The sequence below is a fragment of the Triturus cristatus genome, chromosome 8, assembly GCF_964204655.1.
Source record: "Triturus cristatus chromosome 8, aTriCri1.1, whole genome shotgun sequence".
NCBI lineage: Eukaryota > Metazoa > Chordata > Amphibia > Caudata > Salamandridae > Triturus > Triturus cristatus.
In genome coordinates this window covers 468,975,383-468,990,601 of record NC_140591.1, presented here as the reverse complement: position 1 = coordinate 468,990,601, position 15,219 = coordinate 468,975,383, and positions in this window count along the sequence as shown.

Sequence of the window (15,219 nt, the reverse complement as noted above, 5' to 3'; positions counted from 1 at the left end):
GGAGTGGCATAGAACAGAATGGCATAGAGTGAAATGGCATAGAGTGAAGTGGCATAGAGTGGCATAGAGTTGAGTGGCATTCAGTGGAATAGCCTAGAATGGACTGACACAGAGTGGAGTAGAAAAAAGTGTAGTGGTGTCAACAGAGTGGCATTGAGTGGAGTGACGTACAGTGGAATAGCATAGAGTGGAGTGATATGAAGTGAAGTTGCGTAGAGTAGAGTGGCGTAGAGTCGAATAACATACTGTGGAGTGGCATAGAGGGGAGTGGTGTAAAGGGGATTGACATAGAGTGGAGTGGCATAGAGTGGAGTAGTGTAGAGTGAAGTGGCATACAGTGGAGTAGTGTAGAGTATGGTGTGCTGTAGCATAGAGAGTGGCGCTGAGTGGAGTGGCGTACAGTTGAGTAACATAGAGTGGAGTGGCATAAAGTGGAGCGTCATTGAGTGGAGTACTGTAAAGTGTTGTGTCATAGAGTGGAGTGGCATGGAGTGTCATAGAGTAGAGTGGACTATCGTAGAGTGGAGTGGAGTGGCATGTCATAGAGTGGAATGGCGTGGTGTTCAGTGAAGTGGAGTGTCGTAGAGTGTATTTTAAGCAGATGTAGCTGGAAAATGGCTGAATTGATGTAGTTGAAATGTGGCAGGAATATAGATAATAAGATGGAAAGGATCCTTGTTGGTAGTAAATGTAATTTGGTGAAGTAATTTTAAAGTTATAAGGCACAAGAAACTAGTGACTACCATTGGTTGGCTTCAGTGTCACTCACATTTGATTGTGTCTTATTAGTCAGTTTCCTTCCTCTTTGTGTGTTTGTCACTTGCCTGGAGCATGGACATGTTACTTATGTCCTTCCACTGCACCTTTTTTTTGGTGCTACTTTTATCTTTAAGCACTCAACCAGAGTGCATCTTTTTCAGCTGTCTCTCTCATGTACTTCTTCTCCTCTATGTTCCTCTCCAGTCCTTCTGCTTGACCCCCACCCTCCTTCCTTTAGTTGTCTGTACTGCTCTGTCCCCACCCACCCTCTCTTCCTCCATTGCCCATGTTGGTCTTGATCTCCACCCTGCTTCCCTCCATTATTTGTGTTGACCCCAAACCAACCATCCCATCCTCTGTTGTCAGTGTTGGCTCCCCAACTGACACAACAAAAGAAACACGATGAAGAGGATACCGCTGCCCCCGTCATATCACTTTCCCCCACATCCTCTGCTGTTCACCCTCTGCCCTCAACCCTCCCTCCGTGTTGGCTCCCCCATCCCTACCGCAGCAATAAAAAAAGTGCATGGGTGCCAGGGACAAGGGGCTTGCAGTGAAGCTGCTGTCAGTGGGTGATGGGCCTGAGATCAATATGCCTCTGCTTTCCTTCCTTCTGCTGCCATGCCCTGCTGTCAATGTGATACACTGATGATGGATAGTTTAAAATGTTTTGTTTACCTACCAATTGTCCTCTTCTGCGAAGGGGATCATCATTAGTCACCTTAAACAAGCTATGTTTGGTTAAAATACTTTTTTGAGGTTTCTCAGATGCTCTAACTTAGGTATGTTGCCTTCACAAGCACCGAAGGTATTCATTCCCTCCCTTCCTTTGATTCTGTGCATTTAAACGACTCCACAAATAACAAAAGCAAATTTAATGTAACGTCTTTGTGGCACTTTTCTATGTGATGTTGCTCAGTTAGTCTGTGCGTTCAAACACATACATACATCACCAAAAGATGTTTAGCCTTTCGTTTGAAATGTTGAAAGGAAATAGAGCTATTATTTGATATCCTGAGAAATGGTCGACATTGTGGTGGCAAATATTTGACTATGTGTGTGACTTTTAAAAACAAAGATATTTTTAGTTTATTTTCAAAAGACCTATATTCGTGAAAGCAGAACGTCCCCCGTGAATGAGGGGAATTCCTCAATATCTGTTGCCTGAATGACATGAATGCCTAGAATACTATCCCTGTTCTTTTACAGAAACATTTGTAGGTATCATTAGTAATTTATCGTGTTTAAACTATCTGAATAATTGCAGAATGTCTGTGAGTCTAGCTGTCTATATCTCTGTTTTGCCCGCCTATGTGCACTTTTGTCACATGCATATTTATCTGCATCTGTGCCTGTGTATCCATGTGTCCATACATGCATCCATCCATCGCTATTCAAATGCTATGCTCACCTCCTCACCATTATCATCATATGCCTATGTTTCTATCGATCATATGTTATTTATAAAGTGCATGCACATGGAATATTATATAAAACATTGTATGTAATCTAAATGGGTTTTCATCTATCTAGTTATCTATGGCATTATTTGTTTATGTACTTACCACTTTTCATGGAATGTATATTATGTTTATCTCTCTGCCCCTTCTCTGTCTTTCTCTCCATATGGACGATATGTATAGAGGCAGCTGTTATTTAAATTGCTTAGAATCTGCAAAAAAAATGTATCCCTACATAATGTTATTAATATTATAAATGTTATTGCTGTTATTGGCATTTCATTATCAGACCGGAGGCTACCATTATGCATTACTACTCTAATGCCACTCCACACAGAACTTGAAAGATCTTTTACCTTATAAAGAAAACATTCTAAAACAGAACATCCATTTCATATAACAATTTCATGCACATAACAATATGCCTCTTTTAAATGCTGCTCCTCACAGATACGTACCTTTATTTTTCACTTATAGTTTATTGCTTGTTATTTCATAATTCGTGATTGTAATATCTTTACTATGTTTTTATGCATACTGTTGTGTTCCAATTAATGGAACCTAGCTGTACTATGTAATGGGGCTATTTTTTGGTTTGCCATAGCATGACATTTTTCCAGTAGTGATGCTGGGGTAACCTAGAAATGGCATGGTAATTAAGGATACTCACCACATTGGTCTGTTGGCGCCCTGCCTTACAGGCAGGCCGGGCTGTTTTCCAACCCCGGTAAAGAGCAGGCCACCTTTCGCTCTACCCCTTCTACCCCTTCTGTCTGTACTTACCGCGGTCCCCGAACAACCTTGGCCGATGTCTGGTGGAGCTATCCTATGCAGCTATAGTGGAGTTTGGCTCTGGTTTTCCCTCAGCCGTCACCTACCCAGCTGGACATCGAACATTGTTTTCCTCGTCTCCCCGTGGTGTCTTCCACCCACATTCCTTACCCCTGTTTACCATTCCTCCTCTACCTTTCTCTCCCCATAAGACGTGTTTACGTGCTAATAACTCATATTATTGTGTGATCTCATGTTTTTCTCCTATGTCTATACTTGGCTATGTAATTTTGTAACCTGAAACTCGATGATCCTCATGTAACGCGCTCTGATACCTCCGGGTCTAGCCAGCGCTATATAAAACTTTGAAAATTAAATAAAATACCTCAAAGGAAGTAGTCAAAGACCCATTATGGGAGGAAATGTTCTCCCCGCATAACATTAGACACCCCAGGAGGGCCGAATGGTGGCCCCTGGACCATGTGGGCAAATTCATCAAACGGTGGATTAGGAACCCACTTGAGAAAGAGGCGTGTAATATTCTAAAGGCTGAATGTTCAAGGCCTGCAATTAATGAGGTGCCTGACCCCTAACCTAAATCTGGAGCTCATCACCTTCCTCTTTAAGCTAGGAAAGGACCCAAGAAAGGGGCTTGAGAGTTCCCTTAAGGCTTGACAGGACTGCCTCTTTGACGTTTTGAGACCACTAACAAGGATCATCCACACGGCCAAGGAGTCACATGTTAACAAGCACCCATTAGACATAAAACTCCTCATAGGTTAGAGCCAAAGGGCTTTAGTCCTTCTCGGGAATGCCAATGCTGGCCTCAATGCTGAGAGGCGTAGAGTAGTTCTCATGAAAATTAATCCCAAACTCGAAGACCTGGCTGAAAAAGAACCTTCTGAGAATCACAAAGGCTTCCTCTTTGGATAGGACAAGATTAAGACCCTGGGCAAATACGTAGCTACCTTTACTGTCTTCGATAAGGCCCAATCTAACATACGCAAGATTTTCAGTCCAGGTGTTTTTGGACGGGCCAGCAGAAGGGGACTTTCTGCTGGCCGAGGTTACCAGAGGTCCCACTTTGCAAACTTCAGAAAAAAAGGCTTTGACAGAGGATATCAAGTCAGAGGATTTACAGCCTTCTATCCCCAAAGAGGATGTCTGCATTGTGCAAGGGGGAACAGGTCACGCGGACAAGACTCAACTGGTTACCAGGGTGAGTTCAGTGATTTCACCATGTTCTTCTTTCCTGGGAAGAGTGGGAGGTCGCCTCAAACTTTCTACCCACGCCTGGGAGGCTATAATGCAGGATCCTTGGTTTTTAGAGACTGTCTAGGGTTCCAAGATAGATTTCCTGATGGAACCCTCGCAAGATGTTTCCCCAAGAGAATTAGCTTTACCACAGATCAGCAGAGAGTGGTGGAAGAAGCGGTAAAAAGTATGTTGCAAAAGGGCGCCATTATAGAAGCTCCCTTAGTTCACAATGTTTCTTAAGTACACTCTTCCTAGTGGAAAAGAAAGACGAGGGGTGGAGGCTTGTGATAAACTTATGAGATCTAAACAGGTTCCTTGTATGCATACATTTCAAGATGGAAGGGATCCATTTCTTAACGGATATGTTACTAGAGAAGGATTGGTTGGAAAATTGGATCTGAAAGATGCATAATTTACCATTCCAAAGGCCATGGAGTGTCAATGCTATCTCCAATTCACCTGGCAGGTCCGTCTTTAGCAAATCCGCGCACTCCCCTTTGACCCCCATGGTGCTTTACCAAGAGCTGTAGCTTCCTACCTCAGTGAGCGAGGTGCGCATATGATTGTCTACTTGGACGATATCCTAATCATGTCCCAATGCCAGGAACAGGTTTTGAAAGACTTGGGCATGGTTATGTCCCTTCTAGAGAGTTTAGGCTTCTTAGTAAATAGGGAGAAGCCTATTCTTACCCCCTCCAGATCTCTGGAGTTGTTAGGCTTCACAATAGACAGAGTGAATTTGGTTCTACTTTTGCCTGTAAGATGATCAACAAAATTCGAAAGGAGATAAGGTGTGCGCTGAAAAGGGAGTCCTAGACTCTAAGGAACTAGCCAGACTCCTGGGTCTTATGTCCTCTTCCATTCAGGCTATTCTTTTCCTTGCATTGCTGGGCACAGCAGAGGATAAAAGCGACTGCCTTTCAGGCAGGTTTGTGGTATGGAGACAAGGTAGCTCTAGATCAGGAGGGCAAACTGAAGTTAAATTGGTGGCTTGAGAATTTGGACACTTGGAACGGCAGAGCGATCTTTAGAATATCATTCTGGAGTCTGATGCAAGTTTACAAGGTTAGGATGCAAGCTTGGAGTTTGGAGTTGACTACAGATCTCTATGCCCTTATGGGTTTCAAGCATTGTTTGCAAAGCAGAGCGGTTTTGTTAAAGATGGACAATGTGTCTGCAGTAGAATATATAAATCGCTTAGGAGGATCTTCAGACCTGTCAGACTTAGCCAAGAAACTCTAGCTGTTTTGCTTGGAGCAAAAGGCAAATGTGTCTACGGACTATAATTCAAGCTTTTTAAGGGATTACAGAGACTGTAAATTGAGTGTGGCCTATTTCAGGAAGCTGTATTAGTTTCGGGGCCCAATAGATTTAGACCTGTTTGCGAGCAGACTGACATTTCAACTGAAGCGGTACTACAGTTGAATGCCAGACCCGAGTGCTCTAGCAGTGAACGTCTTCCTTCCGACCTGGAAGAAGTCCAACGCTTACGCATTCCCGCCCTTTTGTGATGATTTAGAGGGTTCTTCAGAAAGTTAGGCAAGGGAGATGTTCCCTTGCCCTGATAACTTCCTTTTGGCTATCACATGTGTGGTTTCCAATTACCTTGGAGCTGGCTTGCAACATTACCTTTTTTCTTCCTGCCATAGAGGGTCTATTGAGAGACGTAGACAGAGAGGAGCATCCTCTAGTTCTGTCATAGACTTTGAGCCTTCTTGCCCAGAAAATATCAGGAGATCTAGAGAGAGGTCAGGCCTTTTGGCAAGAGCTGAGGAACTCCACGAGGAGTCCTGGGCTCCAGGAACACGTTATAGGTATAAAGCAATATGGAGGATGTGGGTACATTGGTGCTTGGAAAGGGACCTTGATTCTGTGAAGGCTCCTATAGTTGAGGTGGTAAATGTTTTAGCAGAAGAGAACAGTTTGATAGGGGCCTTAGCTATAGGATGTTAAACTGCTACAGGTCCGCAGTTTCTGCATGGCACAATTTAGTCAATGGCTGGAGCATGACCTGGTGGTCTGTAGAGTATTTAAGAGTATAAGGCTGAGGAGACCCCCAAGACCTAGGTATGAGACCCTCTGAGATGTAAATTTAGCAGTGAGTATGTTTGCCTCTTGGCCTGGTAAATGATATTTGGAACCTAAAACAATTACCATGAAGGTAGCTTCCTAACTTTGCCTAATCCCCTGTCATTGAGACTCGGAAGTAAAAAAGGCTTTGGAAGTAAGTAACAGAGTTTTCAAAGCCTTTGGAGTAACTTTTGAGATTATTAGGTGAACAAATAAAATGTCCAACACCATATTTTTACCCGAAATTTGATTCTTGAAGAATATAGTGTGTTGTTGAACTGCACGAAGGAATATGAATCCAGGATGAGTGAGTTTTGTCCTGATGGTACTGATCAACTTCCGATTTCCTTTGTGAAACGATTCAAAATAGTTACCAGTGCAACTATAGCACGATGGGTGAAATGTATTATGCAATTAGCCGGTGTTTATTTACAGAAGTTCCAATCTCACTCAATGAGGGGGACTATTGCTAGTGATTCCTTCTGGAAAGTGGGAAGATTTGAGGATATCTTGAGGGCTGCTGACTGGTAAAATTCTAACACATTTGCAAAACATTACTGTAAGCCAATTGAGCAAATGTCGTATGTGGTCTTGGAGGGCTACCGACATGCATAATGGTAGCCTCTGGTCTTGAAATAAAATAGTGAATCTCCAATTTAAATGGCAAGAAAATCTGAATTTCATTAAAGACTAGGAGACTAACATTATCCCATCCTCCTGTCCGTGACGTGGAGACTTATCTTTTATTAGGACATGGGTTAAAAAATAAATAATAGAAAAGGTTATGGATATGAATGAATATTTGCTTGATGAATATCTTGTTCTTCAAAGTTGCTTTACATGGTGTATTGATGTTTTCCTTTCATTTCAGATAATAACCAGTAGTTCGCTTTCTACAAGGAATTTTATTCTTCAGAGGTTTTGCGCTCCCAGTGGACTCTTTATCTTTGTTCATCGATCCTTTTTCTTCGTTCAGCCATGAAGGAAAGAGCAGGTTTCACATTCAGGAGAGGCAGATTGTTATGTGCATGGACTTGATATATGTAATGGATGTTCTGTTCTAGGATGTTTTCTTTATGAGGTTAAAGATCTTTTCAAGTGCTGTGTGGAGTGGCATTAAAGGAATAATGCATAATGTTAGCCTCCGAGTCCTTTATGAAAATTCTGATTATCTTGGCATTTAATTTGGCGAATTGCTATTATCATCCATCCATCCATCCATTCTCTGTATCTCTCGCTCTATTTGTCTGATGCAGTGCTCTACATTGACCCAGGATAGCAGAATAGTAGATAGAGTAAATTTGCTGTTTTTTCTACCTTGGCTTCTTGACCGCTGCGTCGTTTTTCGGTGACCTTTGCTGACCGCAACTATCCTATTGTGATTGCTTTGTTTCTTGCCTTAATTGGTACGTATACAGAGATGCTTGATGTTGATGCTGAAATTGGATAATTCCTAGATAATCCTGACGGGTTTTATCCCGTAATAGATCACAACCTCCACTCTGGCATGCTTGGTTCTCTTTACTGTGGTTTGTGCTTGGCAGTGAATATTTGGATGCGACCGGACCGAGGCGAGTTTTAGAACCTAGATACAAACCCTGAAGAAGTCCTGCATTAGGACGAAACGCGTCGGCTGTACTGTTTATTGAGTCACAAGAACTGAATTCTGTTTGTCCCACGTAAAATGAAAATGGAATAAAAAGAAAAAAACTGACGAATTTTCGTTGTCGGATATGAACTTTACAATTGCAAATATTAATTTAATCATCTTGTGTGGTGCACCTGTGCTTTGATTTTACATGTCTGGATTCCCGAGGGAATAAGCACTGTGACAGTGGGTGCTATTCATTGTGCACGTGAATCCCTATTAATATCTAAGGGATAGTACTGTGGGAGTGACATTAGGTTAGGTGCTGGTTATTGGAAGGTTCAACTGTTTCTAATTGTAGGAGAGTGGCATCGACTGCATAGTTGCCCCCAACTTTTTGCTGATGTTTTGACTGTTTTTTTACTCTAGCCAGGCTGCGGCCCTGCTATCCAGGACCCCAGCCTATCTGCTTCCTCTCTAAACTGATGTGAGTACTCAATTGGATACTGAGGACACCCTATGAGCCCCTTGTAGATGGTACCCTAGGTACCCAGGGCATGGGTCCCTCAGAGGCCTACCAGGGGCTGAAGCACTCATTGTGCCACCCCTGGGACAGGCATATAAACTGACACCACCAGACCACTACTGTAGTCTGGGTAAGGTGGTGCTTGCACCCCTTACATGGATATAGGTATCCTGCATCCCACTTAAATACAACACATGTATCCTCATAGGTCATCCCTAAGGCAGGCCTTGCTAATCCTACAAGGCAGGGTGCTGAGATATGTGTGAGGGGGAACCCCTACCTGAGTAGGGCCCCTCTGCAACTTTCGTAAAAACTAATACGAGGTTGTTTGTAGTGCAGCAATACCATATACTCTTAAGCGCATTATAATCAATCGCGATAGCATGCTAACTTGAGAATGGCTGCACAGAACCATGTTGTGTTTGGTGTCAAACATCTTGGAATCATACCCCCAATCCAGTCATTGGAGAGAGGGCATGATCCCACCCTGCTAGTAGGGTGATATGGTAAAAGCGGTTGATTTAAGACACCAATTTAAAAGAGCACACGTAGTACAAAATGGATGCTACCCGCCACCCACACGATTCTGGCTGCCTGTTGCTGGGCAGAACTCCAGCCACAGCAGCTGGACAATAGGGATCTTGTTGCAGGTAGGTGTCCCCACCTCCTCAGACAGATTATGTGAATTGGAACTGGATGGGTGCACCTTAGGATGTCTTTCAAACTTGCACATAGGCTTCTCCAGTGCCTACTTCTGCATACACCGGCTCAGACCGGTTCAGGGGCATCCTGTCCCCTGCCCTGGTGGGAAACACACAAAGGGGAGAGGGTGTAGCCACCCTTTCCCACCTGAACTCCAATTGGTGGGCTCTGATTCAGACACTCCCCTAATCCCTGCATAAAGGTGGGTGCAGGGTCCCCAGAGCCTCAGATTAATCTTGGACGAGAACTCTGCTTCAAAGACTTGAACCTTCGACGAGCTGCCGCTCAGCTGACGGAAGAAATCTCCCTTGGGGTAAAGGAGTTACCGCCCTGCTTGGCAGGCACCTGAAACACTGCAAGTGACCTGGTTGGAACTCCGCTGCTCCTACGGACATTGAAGACTCCTGCCTACCCTGAGGTGGGTTCCCAAGCATCCCAGAGGCCAGTGAGTGTGCACAGCAAAACTTAGCACCGTGGACCCCGTGGGTGTCGAGATACCCAATACCCCAGGACACCGGCCACCTCTTGCACAGCACACGAACCCGACCAGTGGGGAAGTTGTGCTTTGGCCCATCATTGAACCAACCTCTCAGCATCATCTGTGTCAAAGGACGATGCCCCAGCCTGCTCCAGCGACCCGTGGGCATATCTTTACGCACTCCAAATTGCTGCCTCCCGCGGTCCCTTGTCTCTCGACTGCTGGGCCCTAGCGGAGGTCAAAATTCATTTTAAAGGGCTCCCCTGGTTGCTCCAGGCTTGCTCTATAGTTTCCTTGCTGGAGACCTCGCTCAGACCTCGTGGGTCTGCACCGTAGCTGTTTCTTGATTCTTGCATAGGTTGCAGTTGCCAAGGCTTAGTGGATCCAATCCGGACACTAATACCGCAGCGGCCTTCATCCTTTGTGGGACAGTTGCCCTCCAGTAGCTGGCCTTCCTTGAAGCCTCTTGGACCCCGTGGCTGCTGATCCAAGCTACCCATCTTCAACCTGGAAGCACCCGACATTGAACGGCTCTTTCTCCTAAGGCCCCTGGTCACTGGCTAGTGACCCAGACTCTGTCCCCTCTGTTTTCAGGTCCTTACCTTCAAGATCTACATCTTCAATCTGCACGACATCAACGACGCTTCCGCCAGCAGCAGTTCTTCACGTTTTTCCATAGAAAACGAGACATCGACCCGACACCGAAAACAACCTACGCACCCGGCTTCCCTTGGGCAGGTAACAGTGGTACCTCGGTACTATCGTGGGTGTGGGCCCTCCAAGAGCTTAACTTAAGACTCCTGAACTTGAACTCCTGCTAGAAGTGTTTAGATTCTTGCATTTTCCAACTGCGACATTTCCCATAGGGTTTAATAGGGATCCCGACTGTAGTTTAAACACTGCACACGCTTCCCGTGGGTCCCCTTCCTCACTATTTTGGGTGGTTTCGTAAGGGGCCAGCAATCCTAAGTGCCCTAGGCACTGTCTGCAGAACTGTCGTGGGTCTTATACCACATTTTTAATATATGGTTTGGTCCCCCCCGGGGCCTTGTGATTCCAGTGCTATTTATTGTTATTATAAATGCTTTATTGAATTGTATCTTTACCACTAGCCTCACAAGAGACTAGTGGGACTTGTTCTTAGAATAAATACATATATTTTGAATATATACCTGTGTGGACTACTCTTTCATTTGGTCATTCAAGAGTTTATCCATGGTAAAACAATAAGCTTAGCACTCCTTCAAGACTTAGCCTGAAGGCTGCTCTCCACAGCTACCACTAGGATAGCTTTCTTTAAAGGTTGTCTTTTAACCTATCACCTTAAGAGTCGAATTGGACTGGTGCAAGGTGTCCCCTATAACTAGTGGATAGCATATGCCAGGCCAACTTCTCACATTGGTGTGCAGCGGTTGGATTCAAGCTTGCCATTGTTTTACCAGATAACAAATTGAATTTCTAAAGTGAAAGCCACTTTGGTACTAAAGGTACATATAAATTCAGCATAGAATACAATAAGTTCTACTGAACTTAGGAGTTGTGTGTAGAGGGCTTAGCACACCTTGACTACAACTCAAGAAAGGGTTCAGTAGGCCACACCTAGTGTAGGTAGATGCAACAATCCACTACACTAGAAATGTCTTCAGGATCAGGAGCCCATAAGGCCCTGGAAGGACCCCAAAAGGTCCCAGTCGACAGTTATGACAATCTCACTTTTGCTGAGCTGAGGGAGATGTGCACTGCTAGACATTTGAAGACAACCAAAGGTGCCAACACACAACCTCTCAGAGAAATTCTGCTCATTGCATACTTCAAGCAGACTCTAGTGTCTGATGGGGTAGACAGGTTGGGTGGGCATCCCACAGAAGAGGACACCCAGGTGGTGGACTCTGATGAGGACCAGGAAGAGGACCATGAACTCGACCTGGAAGAACCAGACCACTCACAACATGGAGGTGGGGACCCATGGGGTACCCCCTCCATCCCTAATGGGAGAGTGGTGGATCTATACAGGAAGAACAGATCACCCTCAAGGGGGTCTGCCCATTCTGGGAGATCCAACAGGACCTCTGCCTCTTCTCAGAGAAGAGAGTCCTCTGAAGAGAGGAAATGCAGACTGATCCGGTTTGAGCAAGCCAAGCTTCAGCTCAGGAGAGAACAGCTAGCATTAGACAGGGAGTCCCTGGAGCTTCAGAACGCTTCAGAAAGGTGGGGTCTAGAGACCCCTGGTGGCAGTAATATTACCCCTAAAGTTAGAGAGAAAGCTCCTGGCAATAGGAACCTGCATAAGATTGTGCCCCCCTATCAGACAGGGGATGACATCCATAAGTGGATCACTGCACTTGAAAGGGCCTGTAAAGTTCAGAGGGTCCCAGGAGAGCAGTGGGCAGCAATCTTATGGCTCTCCTTTGCAGACAAAGGAAGAGACAAGCTCCTCTCTGTTAGAGAAGAGGATGCTGATGATTATTATATCTTGAGGAGTGCTTTAATAGATGGGTTTGGTCTAACCACTGATCAATATAGGTTAAAGTTCAGAGATACCCAGTAAGCACAGAATCAAGATTGGGTAGACTTTGTAGATTGTGCTACGAAGGCTCTGGAGGGTTGGTTAAATGGCAGTAAAGTAAATGATTATCAAGGATTATACAATCTCATCATGAGGGAGCAGATCCTTAATAACTGTCAGAATCAGCTATTGCATCAGCACCTGGTGGACTCAGATCTGACCTCTCCCCAAGAATGGGTCAGAACCAGGATCAAGCAAAAGGTCCAGCCCTTGGGGGGTGCAACTAAAAAGGAAGATGCCAAAAACTCTGAGAAGGGTGGGGAAAAGGGAAAAGACCAGCAGTCTTCAACAGGCCCCCAAAAAGTAGCATCTGAAAATTCCCAATCTAATAAAGCTAAACAGCCAAGGAAGCCGTGGAGTAAAAACTGTAAGCAGAAAACCCATTGGACTTCAGACTGTAACAAGGCCAAAGACTCCACAGCTACCACTACACCTGCCCCTAAGGCATCTGTTTCCCCTAGTCCAGCTATTGGTGGTGGTACACAGAATAAGGGCTTGGTAGGGTTGACCCTGGGATCTGGAGAGGACTCTGGCCTAGTCAGAACACCTACTCAGGCTGTGCTAGTTTGTGATGGGGACCTGTCCCTCTTTGTGAGTCCCAGTGGTCTGGGCAAATACAAACAACAGCCTAGGATAAATGGAAGGGAGTCTCTAGCATACAGGGACACAGGGGCTAGTGTCACCATGGTGACTAAGGACCTTGTGGACCCTAGCCAAATCATACTTGGGGAAACTTACCAAGTGACCAATGCGAGCAATGTCAGTACTAACCATGCTCTGGCAGTTGTTAACTTCTCTTGGGGAGGGGTAACTGGCCTAAAGAAGGTTGTGGTAAGTGCAGACCTACCAGTAGAATGTTTGCTAGGAAATGATTTGGAGACCTCAGCATGGGCTGAGGTGGAGCTAACTACCCATGCAGCAATGCTGGGTATCCCTGCAGAAGTGTTTGCCCTGACAAGGTCAAAAGCTAAGCTGACAGAAACTGAACAGGCCTTGGATCCTGGAAAAATGGACCAAGGACCTTCCAAGAGGAGGAGTAGCAGGGGAAAGGCAGTGTCTTCCCCCAGGATCAGTCTGAAGAAACTCTTGTAGCAGAAGAGAATCTGACCCCTGAAGAAGGAACTGTCTCAGATGAACTTGAGCCTGATCAGGTTGAGTTCTTGGGGACAGGGGGACCTTCTAGGGCAGACTTGAGCCTGGAGCAGCAAAGCTGACCCACTCTTGAACCCCTCAGACAGCAGGCTGCTGCTGAGGCTGCTGGGAAATGCTGGTGGAACCCATAAAGTATATTGGGATGATGGGCTCCTTTACTCTGAGGGTCGAGACCCCAAGCCTGGTGCTGCCAGGAGGTTGGTCATACCTCAGAAGTTTTGGAGTTTCCTGCTCACACTAGCCCATGATATTCCCTTAGCAGGACACCTAGGCCAAAATAAGACTTGGGACAGACTTGTCCCTCATTTTCATTGGCCTCAAATGAGTGAGGACTGCAAGAGTTTTTGTAGCTCTTGTATTACCTGCCAGGCCAGTGGCAAGGCAGGTAAGTCCACAAAGGCCCCCCTGATACCACTACCTGTGGTGGGGGTTCCCTTTGAACGGGTAGGGATTTACATTGTTGGTCCCCTTGACCCACCAACAGCATCTGGGCACAGGCTTATACTGGTGGTAGTGGATCATGCCACCAGGTACCCAGAAGCTATTCCCCTTAGAACCATCACAACCCCTGTGGTGGCAAGAGCCCTCCTGGGAATCTATTCCAGGGTAGGGTTCCCTAAGGAGGTATTGTCTGACAGAGGTGCAAACGTTATGAGTAGTTACCTCAAAGCAATGTGGAAGGAGTGTGGTGTTAACTACAGGTTCACCACCCCTTATCATCCTCAATGCAATGGGCTTGTTGAAAGATTTAACAAGACCCTCAAGGGTATGATCAAAGGACTACCAGAAAGGCTCAGGCGAAAATGGGATGTTCTTCTGCCTTGCCTTCTCTTTGCATACAGGGAGGTGCCACAGAAGGGGGTTGGTTACAGCCCTTTTGAACTTTTGTTTGGCCACCCTGTCAGAGGGCCACTCTGTCTAGTGAAAGAGGGATGGGAGTTACCTCTCAAACACCCTAACCAGGATATTGTGGACTATGTACTTGGTCTCCGCTCCAGGATGGCCGAGTACATGAAGAAGGCAACAAAAAACCTTGAGGAAAGTCAGGAATTACAAAAAGCCTAGCATGACCAAAAGGCTGTACTGGTGGTGTACCAGCCAGGACAGAAGGTATGGGTGTTGGAGCCAGTGGCCCCAGCAGCCCTCCAAGACAAATAGAGTGGACCCCATACCATATTGGAAAAAAAGGGAGAGGTCACCTACTTGGTGGACCTTGGCACTCCCAGAAGTCCCCACAGGGTACTTCACGTAAACAGACTGAAACCATATGTGGACAGGGCTGACATGGGCTTGCTCATGGCAACTGATGAGGGACAGGAGGAGGAGAGTGACCCTCTCCCAGACCTGCTCTCTCACAACCCTGATGATTGGTCAGTAGATGGTGTAGCCTTGAGGGTCAGGAGATGGTTTCTTAATTAAAGGTAATACAGAGGCCTTCGTCTATCATACTGAGGGAAATGAGCCAGAACAGCACAAAAAATAAAAAATTTCAGTTAGTTTATTCGCAATAAATTCAGATACTAATTTAGCCACATTTGGTGGACATGGGTCACATGGAGAGCCTGGTTTAGTTAATTTAATCATTTTGATGACCTCTTCTGAAAGAGGGGTAGGCGGCATGTTGGAAAACTTGTTATAAACAACTTCAACTTTGTGACAGAAAGCACCTGCCACAGTATTGCAGGAAGACTGATTAAAGTCTTTGAACATGTTTGAAGTGTCAGTGGTCAATTCTTTAACAGTAGAAAACAGTTCTCTACAGTAATTTCTAGCTACTTCAATTTTACTCAGAAAAAAACACATTTTCTTTCCTTTAAGATCAAAGCTTTGTACTCAACTGAGCACTTTTTGTATTTGGACCTATGTATTTCAGGGTGAGCAGTCTATATA